At 31.1% G+C, this 15,079-nt stretch overlaps 1 protein-coding gene across 1 annotated transcript in view; it reads left to right on the top strand.

The window, feature by feature from the left end:
- Positions 1-962: 962 nt before the first annotated feature.
- LOC130444186 (alpha-2C adrenergic receptor) overlaps positions 963-15,079 on the top strand; it is an 877,544-nt gene continuing 863,427 nt past the window's right edge. The window contains exon 1 of the mRNA XM_056779234.1: positions 963-1,340. The gene's annotated coding sequence lies outside the window, so the exon portion shown is untranslated. The remainder of the gene's footprint in view (positions 1,341-15,079) is intronic.

The following is a 15,079-nucleotide window of genomic DNA, read 5'->3' as shown; positions in this document are numbered from 1 at the left end:
CAACAACCGCAACCCCAGCCCTTCAGAGGAGCAGCTCCTATATCAGAAAGAGTTTTTGCAAAATAGATGACGTCAACGAATGGGTTCTATCAAGAAAGAAAGAATGGAATGAGCACATAAGTCGTATGGATAACAACAGACGGGTCAAGATAGTGCGCGATAGCGAAGCAGAATAGGAAGCAAGGATTATTAAAAAAATTCTAGATCTTGATTTACTATATTTTATTGTGGAATTACAAAAAAAATGTGATGGAAACATTTGATGGATGGCGCTAGCTACACCTTTTGCATTTATGCTAAAGTTCAAAATACTTAAGCCTATTATTTTCAAATAAATTTAGAAAGTTTCTGATTTGGAAGAATTTAGAAGACCTGGATTTTATGTAAAAATAAGAATATTAAAATTGCTAACCAAACTTTCCAGTACCACATAGTGAATTTTAAGAAATGTTTCGTGATTTTTTTTAATCTGAATTGAATTATTTTGTTAATTAGTGAATTTACAAAAATGTTGTGGCTCGTTGAAACTTCTTATACATTTTTGGTAAGATTACTAAAGAAGTTCTTAACAGTGTAATGACACTATTTATTTCAAAACATAAGGTTTATTTTCAATATTGTTGAATAAGTTTTTATCACTTCTCACATATTCTTTATAGGTAATTGAGGATACATATAATTCATTCTTGAAATTAACAATTTGAATGTTTTTCTTGAACAAATAAAAAAAAGTTTCGATAACGTATCAACTTTTTAATCTCTACGTAGTGAAAATTAAATCCCTGAAAGACGTTCACCGACAAAATGACCCACATTTCATTTTTTTATAGTAATACAATGTGTGTTGTTTGTGTACCGAACGGTGGTCCAACCAAAGTTTTCAGAATTATCAGAGACGCAAGGCGTCGGAACGCCTGCGTAAGCCGGGAGCGGCCTCTGACACTACTCTCTGTTTGGCTACTGACAGTGTGCCGCCGTGTATCCAGGAGCTAAGATGCTAAATAGCCAGCTCCTTTTTGAAAAACTCGCCGACTTAGAGGACGAGGATCCCGCGGACTATTGTCACATGGGCCTCAAAGGAGGCACCAAATCTAACATTTTTAACTTCTAGATAGTGCGTGTTTTTGCGATATATGTTCTATCTGTTTGTACAGAAATAAGAAAATTCAAATTGTATAATTTCGTTTTGGTAAAATTTTTTTCGGAGTTTTTTCGACGCCATTCGAGCGCAGACTTCGGGTCAAACGGGTACTGTATATAGTGTATTTAGGGACCAAACTATATTTAATGTGCATATAACTAATAGGTACTAGTTGCTTAGGATATTCACAAAGTGCAAGGTTGGTGAATTTTTTTTAGTAACATAATAAAAATTATATAGTATTCAGAGGTAGTTAGTACCGGTGCATCATGAACTATTTTTTCATGCAAATTATTCTTGAATATAATAGTTGGAATGTTGGGAATAGTTGTAGTCACGGTCTAAGGATATCCCATTATTCGATCCTGGCATTCTAAATAGAAACTAAAATGTTTAAAAATTACATATTTCAGTCTATATCAGGAGTTAAAGTTCACTATTTTCATAATACCGTCTCTATCTGAATAAAAAATTTAGAGACAAAAAATAAGAGTACAAATATTTTGTAATATATAGTCTCTGCAGTAAACTGACTCTTCTCAACGTCAATCTCTTGATACCACTTGCCTAATAGGAATTTAGAAGCAAAATTGAGATAGATATTCCCTACTTTTCCAAGCATTATTATTCAAATTTTGCTTCCTAAAAAAAATTAACTTCACTTAGATTAATAACATGTTGTGTTTTGTTTACCCTAAAATATTTCCAATTTAATTTATACTAAATTGTGGGATCATCATTGTATATAAACTGAGAAGTCTTCAATTATCTAATAATCTGGTAAACTGTATAAAGTACATAACAAGTTAAGAGAATTTCATTCATGTATATGAAAAATAAACCATCAAAATAGTATACACATCTGCTACAATTATTCATAGCACATTTTCTATCATATTGCGAAAACATTGCATACCCTCGCTTAGTAAGTTCACTCAAAACTGTCTACCGAGGAATCTTAAAACAAACCTGAAATTATTAATTATGTTCGAGAATTTTCATTATGAAAAATGTTAAATTTTCATGATGGAGAAATCTGTTTCAATGAATTGAGAGAGATGTTTACTAACCAGCATGATTTTTCATTTGGATATTTCCAATATATTATACTAGGAATAAGCAAGATGTCCGGACCTCAATACTAAAATATTAGGGGCCAATCAAGGAGATAGAAAAGTTCTAATGAGTTTTTGCCATACAAAATTTTTTTCATAATTTTTTAAGGTGATAATAAACAAAACGAGGCTTTATCTAATCGATTTTTTGACTCTTTCAGAATAAGTTCCTTCATAAATTTGAAGAAATTCGTAGTTTAGGTCCAATGGAACCATAAGTATTTACTGTCTTATTAATAAACAGCACGATCTCTATAATCGGTTTGTTCCTTAGAATTAAGTATCATTCATTTTTTAGAATATAGTGATGGTAGACACGTAGAAAAAAAAGTTCCATTGTTTAGAGACAAAGTCTAGTATCCTCATAAAAAAATATACAGAGTATACTCTTCAGCTAGAAAATGCGTGCTAGTGGAAAGCAGCAGGCAAATATTTAAAGAGACTTTGCTTATATTTTAGATTTATTTTGCTACTGCAATATTTATTAACAACTGGAGTGGACTAATTGTTTCATTGTTATTTATTATTATCTAGAGATATTTTCAATAAATAGTGACAAGTAGATAGTTTCTTCACAATGTCCCTCAAAATACTACAAAGTCGTTAGTTTATACACTGTCCAAATCAAAAATTGAGAATCATTTTAAAACGGAGATACATTCTTATTAGAAAAAGTGTAGGAGAATTTATCCATGTAGTTTGGATATTATACAGATTTTCCAACTATTCTCACCTCTTCCACTCACTATTCAAATTTTAAATTGATTTCTTTTAACTTTTCACTTCAATTTCAAATGAATAGACATTAAAAATCTGAGGTTAAAAGGATGCAAAGAAGTCAACTTCTGATTCCTACAAATAATGAATTGTTACCATGAATGAGTTAATTATGATATAATTTACTTACTTATCAACTGATTATAAGAATTTGATCGTTCTATATATAATATTTAGGACAACTAACTAAAAAACAGTAGATGACTACATTATATAATGCTTTCATTATCAAGTTAGGACATATTACAAATATAAAATTATGAAAGGGTTTGGCATGTAAACATGTTTATTAATACCAGAAAAAAAGTGATAACTCTTATCGTTTGATGGTTAAGTTTAACAAAGTGAAAATTGTTTCTCCTTCTCTGCTCACTCATTGTTCTAAATTTCACAAAGGGTACACAAGAATCTTAGAAGTGACAACATAAAAGCTGAATTGATGAAATATTCAAAGTTTAAAGAGGGAGCTTCAGTTATTTGATATTCACAAACGCCTCGAGGATCAAACATTATGCGAAAAGATTTCAAGGAAACTTATTTACTCCGATACTTAAAACAAAGATACTAATTATGATAATCAAGTTGAATAATGGAGTAGTTTGCAGAAAGGAGACAAAAAAACATAAGTAAATATCTCCATATTGGGAAAACTGAACCAAGTGTTCTTGATCCTAACGCATAGTAGAGATAATAGTGATATGAGGAAGACAAATATTTTATCAATTTGCTCAAATTTCATCAAATTACTTAATAGTTTTGAGATATGCGTATGTGAATCCGTTTTCCTATCAATTTCAGGTTAAGTACTATTCAGGTGAATGCTGGTTGGAACAGGGGAAAGTCCACAAGAAAATTTTTTACCAACAAATACCGCTTCCAACAAAATTAAATGCAGATTACTGTGCTCTCAGTTCTTGATCCAATTAAAATTATCTGATTCACTGTGTATTATTCCATAGATTTACTGATCTTTTGACTTCACAAAGTTTCCAAATCGAATATTGGCTGACTATTTTCTACTATATACTATACTACTATATGGTAAAATTTTTATGAATCTGCTTGAGACATGAAAAAGGTGTTTTTGATCTCTGCATTCAGAGATATGATAATCTTAGCTAGTTCACTTCTCCATATTCTTTTAAAAGCTAACTTCTATATGATAATTATTAGATTTCAATGTTATTGAGATGCAGAGCATATTTGTCTGCTTTTAAGATATTGAATATATGACATATAACATTAAATTTAGTGGTTCAATTGTGAATTTATGCTGCAGCTTCTCCTGAACCATCAATGCAGCCTCGCACTCTTTTGTTTTGGACATATAAATGATAAATGGGTATGCGCTTTTGATTGGTGGTTATATTTTCGCTTTGACAGATTCTCCTGATAATTACAGGTTTCATTGTAGGCTTAGCGAATTGGATGAAACTAACGTTCTAGCTTCAGTAGAGAAGAAAAATATAGTTTGCATCAGGAGTCTTCTATAGGTTCGGGTATCCAGTCATTGAAATATACTTTGTAATTTGTAAATACAATTTGATAAATGAATTTATAGTTGTGATAGATTCTACAAAACAAAACGCTCTATATTTTTGTTTGGTATGGACTTAATTTACACAGCACTTCGTCAAGTAGTCTTTTGCAAAATTCATTCATGGTAATGATAATATTGTTATTCTTAATAGTATCCAATATATGTTGGTAGAATCATAGAGATTGATAGCTTAATCAAATTTCATTCTCATTCTATATTCACAAAATTTAACGTGTGCTTGATACATTTTTTTTGGAAATTATTGGTGCGTAAATTCAGTGTTTGGAGTATATTTATTTTTCAGATTACATCCAAGTGACATTTTATCCAAATGCTAAATCGTAGCTGCAGCGGTTATGTTGATGACAATTGTCATTCGATTTGTTCAGTGTTGGATGGTCCAAATTGACTCTGTTCAATGATTTCATTTGTCAAAAGGTTGGCCTATTCACGAGATTGTAATAAATAAATATAGAAAAATTATTTATATTATCAAAAACTAACAGATTATTAGTGAATGGGATTACATAGGAGAAAGAAATATATTAAATGACTGTATCCTATGTGGTTGTTGACCCTTAAATGACTGTATCCTATGTGGTTGTTGACCCATCATACCAAAGACTTTATTGTTTTGTCTTATCACTTTCTCACACTCTCGTACGTAAATTGCAAATAACTGATTTTTTCTCTTCTTATGGACGCAGAAGAATTATTCAATTTTCAATTGGATATACTATAGCTTATTTAGGTTAGGTTCTAAATGTTCTAGTAATCAGGTTCAGATAAAAGTATCCACCTTTATATATATATATATATATATATATATATATATATATATATATATATATATATATATATATATATATATATATATACAGTGCTTTTCAGATAAAAGTATCCACCTTTAATAACTTTTGTAATACTGGTATTTAGAAAAAATCCAAAAACACGTCAATTTATGTTGGAAGGGGCAAGCATTATGGCATATTTAAACTTACTGGAAAAGCCACCCCCTCACCCCTAGCAGCATCCCCTTTATTTTTTTAAATTACTTGTCATATTTTTTATGTAAAATTTGGATACTCCTCTTTGAGCTGATTTCAAAAATGTATAATACTTGTAGGTTAAAGTGGTTAGTTTATGAGATAAACAATTTTTCTTTTAAGAGCACAAATTTTACTTATTATTTACTTTCACCTTATTTGCCTGTACTAAAATGGGTTGTACAACAGTTCAAACTCTTTAATCTTTTTAACTGTGCTATTTATTCTACTTAAAAAATCCAAACAACAAAAAACTCTACTTTTTATTAAAGTTTGACATTGTCAACTAGAATTTGTAGTCACTATTGATAGTGTAATTTGATACATTATTTATTTTGTTTCTCTGAAATGGTTTACTCTTTGCAAGAAAGAATTGAAATTGTAGGTTTATACTACCAAAACAATAATTGTGCAAGAGCTGCTGCTAGAATATTTAACGAATTACATGACGGAAGACATGCAACTCATAAGTATGTAATTCAACTGATGGAGAAATTTACCACAACAGGGTCTGTTTGCAATAAAGTGCATAAGCGAGAGGGACTCGTAAATAACGAAGTAATCCAAGTGGCAATTTTAGGGCAAGTCAGCTTAGAGGCTCAACAACCCCAATCGTTGTCAACAATAAGTAGAGCAATCGGTGTTTCATCTTCTACAGTTTTCCGAGTTCTACATAAATTCAAGTACCACCCATACAAAGTTAAGTTGGTGCACGAGTGGAATGAAGATGATTTTGACGTCGTTTAGAGTTTTGCGAATCAATGACGCAAATTATCAATAACAATCCACAATTGTTAAACAATATTTGCTTTTCTGATGAATGCTCATGGTCATTAAATGGCTTAGTAAGTAGGCATAATTGTAGATTTTGGGCTGAAAGTGATCCACATATTATGCGTGAATTCCATACACAACATCCCCAAAAGTTAAACGTTTGGTGTGGTATCCTAGGTGACCATATTGTCGGACCTTTCTTCATCAACGGAAATTTAAATGGTGAATCATATCTTGAGTTACTCAGGGAAGGGGTTGACCCACGTATTACAACAATAATAGAAAATGATGATAACCTTTCCGAAGATTTACTGGTATTTCAACAAGACGGAGCTCCCCCACACTATGCTATGCCTGTCCGACAATTTTTAAACGAAACATTCCCCGCTCGTTGGATAGGTAGAAGGGGGCAGATGATGGAGTGGCCACCTAGGTCACCGGATTTAACACACCTAGACTTCTTTTTATGGGGGTATTTAAAAACAAAAGTTTATGCTACCCAACCAGAATCTCTGGATGATTTACGAGAGAGGATAGAAAATGAAAGTCGACAATTAAATCCAGCCGTATTAAGCAATGTCAGAGAGGCATTTCAAAATAGATTATACCATTGTATGGAAGTGAATGGTACTCATTTTGAACACTTATTGTAACTTCATAATAAATAGCACAGTTAAAAATATTAAAGAGTTTAAACTGTTCTACAACCCATTTTAGTACAGGCAAATAAGGTGAAAGTAAATAATAAGTAAAATTTGTGCTCTTAAAAGAAAAATTGTTTATCTCATAAACTAACTTTAACCTACAAGTATTATACATTTTTCAAATCAGCTCAAAGAGGAGTATCCAAATTTTACATAAAAAATATGACAAGTAATTTAAAAAAATAAAGGGGATGCTGCTAGGGGTGAGGGGGTGACTTTTCCAGTAAGTTTAAATATGCCATAATGCTTGCCCCTTCCAACATAAATTGACGTGTTTTTGGATTTTTTCTAAATACCAGTATTACAAAAGTTATTAAAGGTGGATACTTTTATCTGAAAAGCACTGTATAAATCTCAAAGATATGTATAGAGTTAGTTAATATGTATTCTCGAACTAATTAATTGATTTAGTGCTGGTATAGAGTATGTAGATGTTTATGTGATATTGGGTTTTTCTTGCATCATACCCTTTCTGTTCCCACTTATAGCAGAAATACTCATCAAAAGAAACAAAGATTCGGTATGAGGTTTCTAAGTGATTCACAGTTATAGAAAAACATTTCATTTCATCAGGGAAAGATAAGTTCACTTACCAAAATGTTAAATATATTTAATAAGAAATTGCAATGCGAGAATATTTAATTTGCGACATTTACTCATTTCCTTTCGATTTGTTTTGTACCATCGTTCATAAATTTAACAGAAGTAGTCTGATTGCTGATATTATAATTAATGGTTGATATTCATAGATAAATAATCTAAATGTTATTTGTTAGAAGATGTAGTAAATGAGGCAATCATATTTATGGTATTGTGAACAGCAGATTGTTTTTTCTTTGAGTTTTTGATAAATTTAAGAATTAATTTAGATTCAGTACTTCGTTATGCACCTTGACTGATGCATAATTATGGATAATTCCAATTCGCTTTCGATTAAACTGGATATTCAGCTTTAACTTAATCCATTGCCAAAAAGTTTTTGTTCATTCTATGATATAAAATTAATATATAAATATATATGTCGTAGGCAAATGGCAGAATCTGTCTTCCAACTGCCTGGCTTCGTGCAGGCAATCGGCAGACTGCCGGCAATTTGAAGGACGATCTATCGAAAGCCGGCACTTTGCCGGCTGCCTAGGGAGTTGATAGAATGTTGGCGGATGAGTAAATTATCGATAACTAGCAGTGATTCGGTTGACAGCTACGATAAGAGAAAGTCTGTCGCATTTTCTTTTCATCGTAAATCGCTTTTCGTTCTACCTTAACCCACTTTTTCTGCGAGTCGTGATTATAAGTAATTAGAAAATGGGTAGTGATTCAGTGAACCGATATGAGTTTCAACAAAAACTTAAAGATGCGTTAGGTTACGTTATGTTAGGTTAGGTTAGGTTATGTTAGGTTAGGTTGGGTTAGGTTAAGTTAGGTTAAGGTAAGGTTAGGTTGATGTTTCATGAAAATAGAAGCTGTTCGAGGTGTAACATAGATGCCGCTCAATATATAAACTTGACGATATATTGTGAAAATTGAATTAAAGAAAAAGATGTATGTCAGGCAGTTGGAAGACAGGTGATTTCGATGATACATTCTTCCATCTGCCGGCAGTTTGCAGTCTGCAAACTGCAAATTTTTTTTATTTCTTACACCTTTTGATATATTAATGCTTATAAATGTTCTTGATTTTAGCTCTCTTCTCTCTGTTTTTATTAATAATTTTTTGGAAGATTTCTGAAAAATTGACTTTCGATCCTCAACTTAACTTCAGTTTTATCAAAATTTGATATTGACACTGACAACTTGCGTATTTATATAAATCAATCAATAGATCCCCTACATCATGAACATCAAAACAGAAAGAATAAAATTGAAATAGAAATTTGTTCTAATAAGAAAAATTAATTTTTCCTCAGTTGTCAAATCTCAATATGTAGCAGTACTTAATCAATCAAATTATTTGTAGTTTTATTAGAATTCATAAAATAGAGCTATAAATTTTACTTAAATTATTTAGGTATTTTTCATCATTTATAGCTTTTTTTTCTTATGAATGGGAACCGTTTCTAAAAATTCTTTATTATGTGTATTAGATTCCGTTCCAAGAATTTTTGAATCTTTATAATTGAATTTATATTTTTTTGATATTTCATGGTTCGTTAATGTTGTTTTATTTTTTATATCGTATTGATGACCTTTTAGACTATTTTCCAACTATCGAGAGGTCTGCCATATGTAGACAGCGTCACAATTAGTACAAGGCACTTGATGCTTTTATTATTTGGTCTTTTGGATTTTAATTGACTGAAATATTTGGATAACGCATTATGTCCTTTATGACTTAAACTAATATCATATTTATTAAAATAATTTGATAATTGTTAAGAAGTCCTTGTACATATGGTAAGGAAAAAGGTTTTATGTTTTGATGTTCCGTTTCTGTTTTTCAATTGATTGTAGTATCTGTTGATCCTTTTCTGAATATGATATTTATAATTTTCTCTGGATAATTATTTCCTCCCAATACAGATTTTGTTTTTTGAATAGCTAAGCATCTAAATTCAGGATCTAATAGCTGGATAGATCTATTCACGAATTGGAGTTTGAATATCTTGAAGAACAAGTTGGTTCCGTATACCATTATTTTCTTATGTTGTTGTTAATTTTTTATAATGTGACATCAAGAAAATTGATTCTATTATTTTGCTCGACCTCGATTGTGAATTTAATGTTTTTATGATAAGAATTGAATTTTTCATTTATGTTCTCAATTTAATTTTTTGGTACGTCAATAATGCAATCATCTGCATATCGGAAAAATAATGGAATATTTATATCAAGTTTGCTTGGGACAGTTTTCTCAAGATCCTCCATTTCTAATTGTGCTATAATACTTGAAATGGAAGCTTCCATAGCACAATCATCAATTTGTTTGTATATATCATTTTCAGATTTGCAATACGTTGCTGTAAGTGTGAGTTCTATAGCTATTATAGATTCATTTTGATGTATGAATAATTAATTAAAATTTCCAGTGGTTTTGAATTGTATTAATTCTTGTAAAAATTTTCAAATTCATAGGATTCAAAATTCAATATTTCTATCAACGTCACTTTAAGTATTGAATCCTATAAATTGAAAAATTTTTACAAGAATTAATACAATTCAAAACCATCTAAAACCTTAATTAACTATTTCCCAGAATATGAATACATAAGTACTCGGAAGCTTTGAAAATATATTTAAGTTAGTCCACTTTGATGTTTCATTGCCAGGTTCTCAATAAGTAACCGCCAATACCACATTTTATCCTCTGGGATAACGAAGTATTTTGTAACGTTCGAACGTAATTCTTGTGTTAGAATATCTCTCTTGAAACTTTTGTCCTGCTGAAATTTGTATTGATTATATGTAATATTACCGAGACTTTCAAAATAAAATTTCAATACCTTCAACTCGTGACAAATTTTTTTATTACTATTGACAAATTGAGAAAATGTTACAATTATTAAAATTATATTCCTCAGTAAAAATGATAATATGAATTAAACAGATATTCTCAGTCCTTCTAATGCTTCTATAGTAGCTCTGTAGCGCATTACTATTATTTTGGTTTCTTCTTTTCGTGTGAATTGCTTTCTTGATTAAAATACTCACTTTTCTTAGTTTTCCTCACTTACTTGTCTTCTTCGGGACTTTTTTACCATGTATTTATTCACAACCATAGATGATTCAAAGTTGGAGATATGTCATTTTAGGACAAATATTCAGTACACTCTCACCAAAGTCGAACTAATCTGGATAGAATTCTTCTCTTCCTATGTCTGATCTTTAACGTTACATTCTGCACTGCGTAGTCCTACTTTCTCAATTTATTCTTCTGCCCAATCTTTTATTGTATATTCAGCACCAAACATCTCTATGTTGCTTCGATTTTTGACCCACTTCATGCAAGATGTTACATCCTTCTTTATTCTTCTCACATCATTACTCATCCCAACGTATGACATTGGGAAATTATATTACCTATCTCACGTGAGCTTCTGTTTTCCAATTCAACTATCCAGTCTGCGGAATTTCGAGTCCCAGATATTTGTATTTTATAGCTCGCATAGCTTTCAATTTCTGAGCGATTGCCCCAGAAATAAAAGTAATAGCCAACATATTTATTCCCTTAGATGGAATTGAGTAATCGCTAAGGTTGAAATCTGGATGCAAACATAAAATCGAACACACTATAAAACTATGATATATCGGAATTAATCATAGTAACATTCCAGATTAATTGAGGCGGTCTATCATTCTATAACTACCTAATTTTAGTATTTGAAATAAGCCCTATATACCAACTAATTACAGCTACATCAACTTTTCATCAGAATATTCAATATTACTAACGTGGATATGCTTATATTATTCAATTATCATGATTAAGTTTTAGTTGATTGTTCCTAGTTATGAGGTTTTCATAATAATCCTGGCATTTACTCCCATTTTTGAGATCACTATATTATACTTATCCTGTATAAGTTAGCTGACCTATATACTATGTAACTCACGTACATCATTTTTATTGTCAGTCGTATTTTATTGAGCGCAATGTGAAGTTTCTAATGGATACTTGGTGTTAAACCTCCGAGAGCTTACAGCATTTCAGGAGCTGCTCTATGCAAAGGAAACAATTACGGGAGCAAAAAAACTGAGTAATGGCTGTATTTTATACTCTCATTTGCCATAATAGGGTGGGTATATGAAAAAATCTCTTATGCAGATCTGATTTATGTTTCCTTCTTATGCGTCACAATATCCAACAAGGGTCTCATCTCTTAAACTCGACACAGTTTACTCATATCTACCATTCGCACTGATGTTCCCATAGTTAACAGATTTTGTAACATAATATTCTTGTTGGGAAAATGGACCTAGCAATTATTTCTTTCGCGCTAAATTTCTGAGAATTTGTTTCACTGTATAAACAAATTCTTAAGAATTATAAATGTATAAGGAATATAGTCGAGACGAAAGAATAATGATGTATATAATTGAGAAACAATTACGTGTAATTTACGGGATAATGGAGTTACCACGTTTTTGTTAACTCATCAAGAGAGAAATAAGCAATTCAATTCGCTCTTCTAAAAGAATTGTTTATCAGTGATTAAGATGAGATTATGGTTTGTTGCAAAAAAAAACAAAACCCAATATATTGGAGTTTTTTAAAAACATAAGAACGAACTACAGAGAGAACACAGTTAAGGAATTCAAATCATGGTCAAAAAATAAGATGAAACTAGCAAAAGAATACAATAGAAGATGCAGAAGCACCGGTACTTTACCCGCTCACATCAAACAGCAACAACCCTGTAACAAATCTCGTCTCTTAATACACAAATTCAAAAATTTGCCGCAACTCCAATATATTGGTTTTTGCTCGAACTAGTCAGCAAAATAGATCAATTCATCGTTTGTTTCAAATATTGTAGTGTTCTCAGGAATGATCAACTGCTCCTGTAATGGAGAAAATTTTACAAAAATAATGATATTGATATTAGAAACAACGGTTTAACTGAGAAAGTTGTTATTTTATTTCACCTCATTAATTGCACTTGAGATGAATTACTCTTACTCTCAAGAATTTCCTTATCATAATTGAGTGTTAATATTTCCATGAATAATTAGATCTTACAGTTTCTATCTCTTGATCTCAGGAGTTTTATGGGGCCACTGTCGCCTCAACAAACACCTGAAGACGCTTGACCTGGCAGATAATCCGGCGTGTAGATTTTGTTGCACGTAGGACGAAACCTCTATCCACATTCCCTTGAAGTGTAAAACACTAAGAAAATGCAGAGCACTAGACCTGGGAACGTATTCGTATTCGAAAGCTCGGTAAATATATTGAAGTTAGTCTACTTTGGTGTTTCTTTGCCACGTTCCCAATGTAAAACTACTCATAAGATAGCTAGATAGCTGGCAAAGACTTCTTTACAATTTATATATATGTTGATCTAAAATATATAAGTATTGTAAAAAACTCAACAAGAAATTACGTTCCAAATAGTAATATTTCTATTTTTTTCTGTTTTGAGCAATGTTCTAACAACAAACAACTATGTCACATTTCATCTGAGGAGATTAGCTTATGCCTACGAATACAATTTTTTTTAGTTGAAGAAATAACTACTGAAATAATGGAGGTGCCTGATTTATGTATTGTGTGTTGGTGATAATTTATAGAATTTCACCAAAATCATATTGTAATGTTTTTCATATTTATTCACACTCACTAATAATAACTGTCTCTTACGTTCTGAATTTATTGATAAACCATACAATACACTCAACTTATAATAACTTATCGGTAAATATAACTTAACTAAACGAGTAAATAATTTCTGCGATTTCTGTTGTTTTCACTGCGACTATTCATTTAAAACTTATTGCGATACACAAACTTATTTATGTGCCACAAATGAAATTACACAGAGTTCTACAACAAAAAGGAACACAAGAAATAGATGAAAAGACTTTTCTAGAAAAGTTAATCAAAGGCGCGCCTGCCATTTATAAAAAACAGATGAAAAACGTCGCGCGAATTCGCCGGATTTTAAATTTTCATTTGTAGCTGGACAGGGCCGGCAAATGTGCGAAATGATCCTCGCTGACCTTCAACCAAAGATACAATCTATCCACCAATGGTCTCAAATACTTTGGCTTCAAGAAACATCCATACTCTAAGATTCTATATACAAAAAGATAATGAATTTTGAGTAGTTTCTTACTTATCATTATCAAATTACAGTTGATATTAGAATATTAAACGACGATTCAGATAGATTATCAATACTTATGATGAATATATTCTACTGGAAAAATTAGAATGGCATAGCACGTCGGTATCATAAATTACACTCCTATAAAATAGGAGCAGAGCATGAATTGAACAAAAATGAATCTAATCGTCGACTTACTATTTTGTGAAGAATTAGAATAGAATACTAAATAACTACATCTATTGTAGAATATTATATTCCATCATAATAAACGAGTATCATTCAATATGATAGAAGCAGCCTTGAAGAAGAAATCTTTTATCGTCTTTTATCATGGGCAATTCTATGATATAGTTACATCATACATTTGATCACACGATTTCAATGTTCATTCCAATCTTTTGCCCTTACTGATACAGAGCTTTAGGAAAAAGTTTCTATTGTACATAGGTCAGCAGTCCAGGTCAATAAAATATTGTGTTATCACTAATATTCAAACAATAAAATTATTAAATCGATAATGTTTGCAAAGTTATCTACTAAATATAAAAATTCTCTAGAGAAAAATCATATTTCAAAAGTGTACTGGTCCATAATTGCTATTTTAGGGGTTGATGCTTTGGGGGATTCGATTCCAACAAAATTCATCGTGTCTTTCACATTTCTAATAAACTGCTATTTCATGAGTTTTTGGGAAAGTGGTTGAGTTTTTGTTAGAACATGTGTAATGGAAGGTTTTTGCTAGAAGCAGAAAGCGAAATTTGGAATCTTCACTTACGACAAGAAATACCACGAAAATATATTGACGGTTGGTGGATAATTACAATGTTTCTCGTGATATGTGAAGTTTTCAAATTGAGTTTTTCTTGTCCAAAATTCAAATATTTTCATGCCCACTGTCGCTATGGAATCTAACAAATTCCGTGCATCCGTTCCGATTTTTCAGTTCATCTCACTCCATTTTTCCTATAGATAGTGTGCTGTGAAGAAACCCTTGAAGTATTAATATCCGCCAACAATATAAAGTGAATTTCTCTATCTGACTTCGGCATCGTTGGGAGTTCTCGATTTTAAGTCGTTATCTACATTTTGTGACTCACGACTTGTTTACATTCGTACAAGAAATGTTTAATTCCCGGTTAACTCCCAACTCCAAATAATAAACCTCCATTTCTATTCAATAAGAAGACTCTGTTGTTACTTTGAATTAATTAAATG

The sequence above is a fragment of the Diorhabda sublineata genome, chromosome 5 (genome assembly GCF_026230105.1).
Source record: "Diorhabda sublineata isolate icDioSubl1.1 chromosome 5, icDioSubl1.1, whole genome shotgun sequence".
NCBI classification, from domain to species: domain Eukaryota; kingdom Metazoa; phylum Arthropoda; class Insecta; order Coleoptera; family Chrysomelidae; genus Diorhabda; species Diorhabda sublineata.
This window is presented reverse-complemented; position numbering and strand designations above follow the sequence as displayed.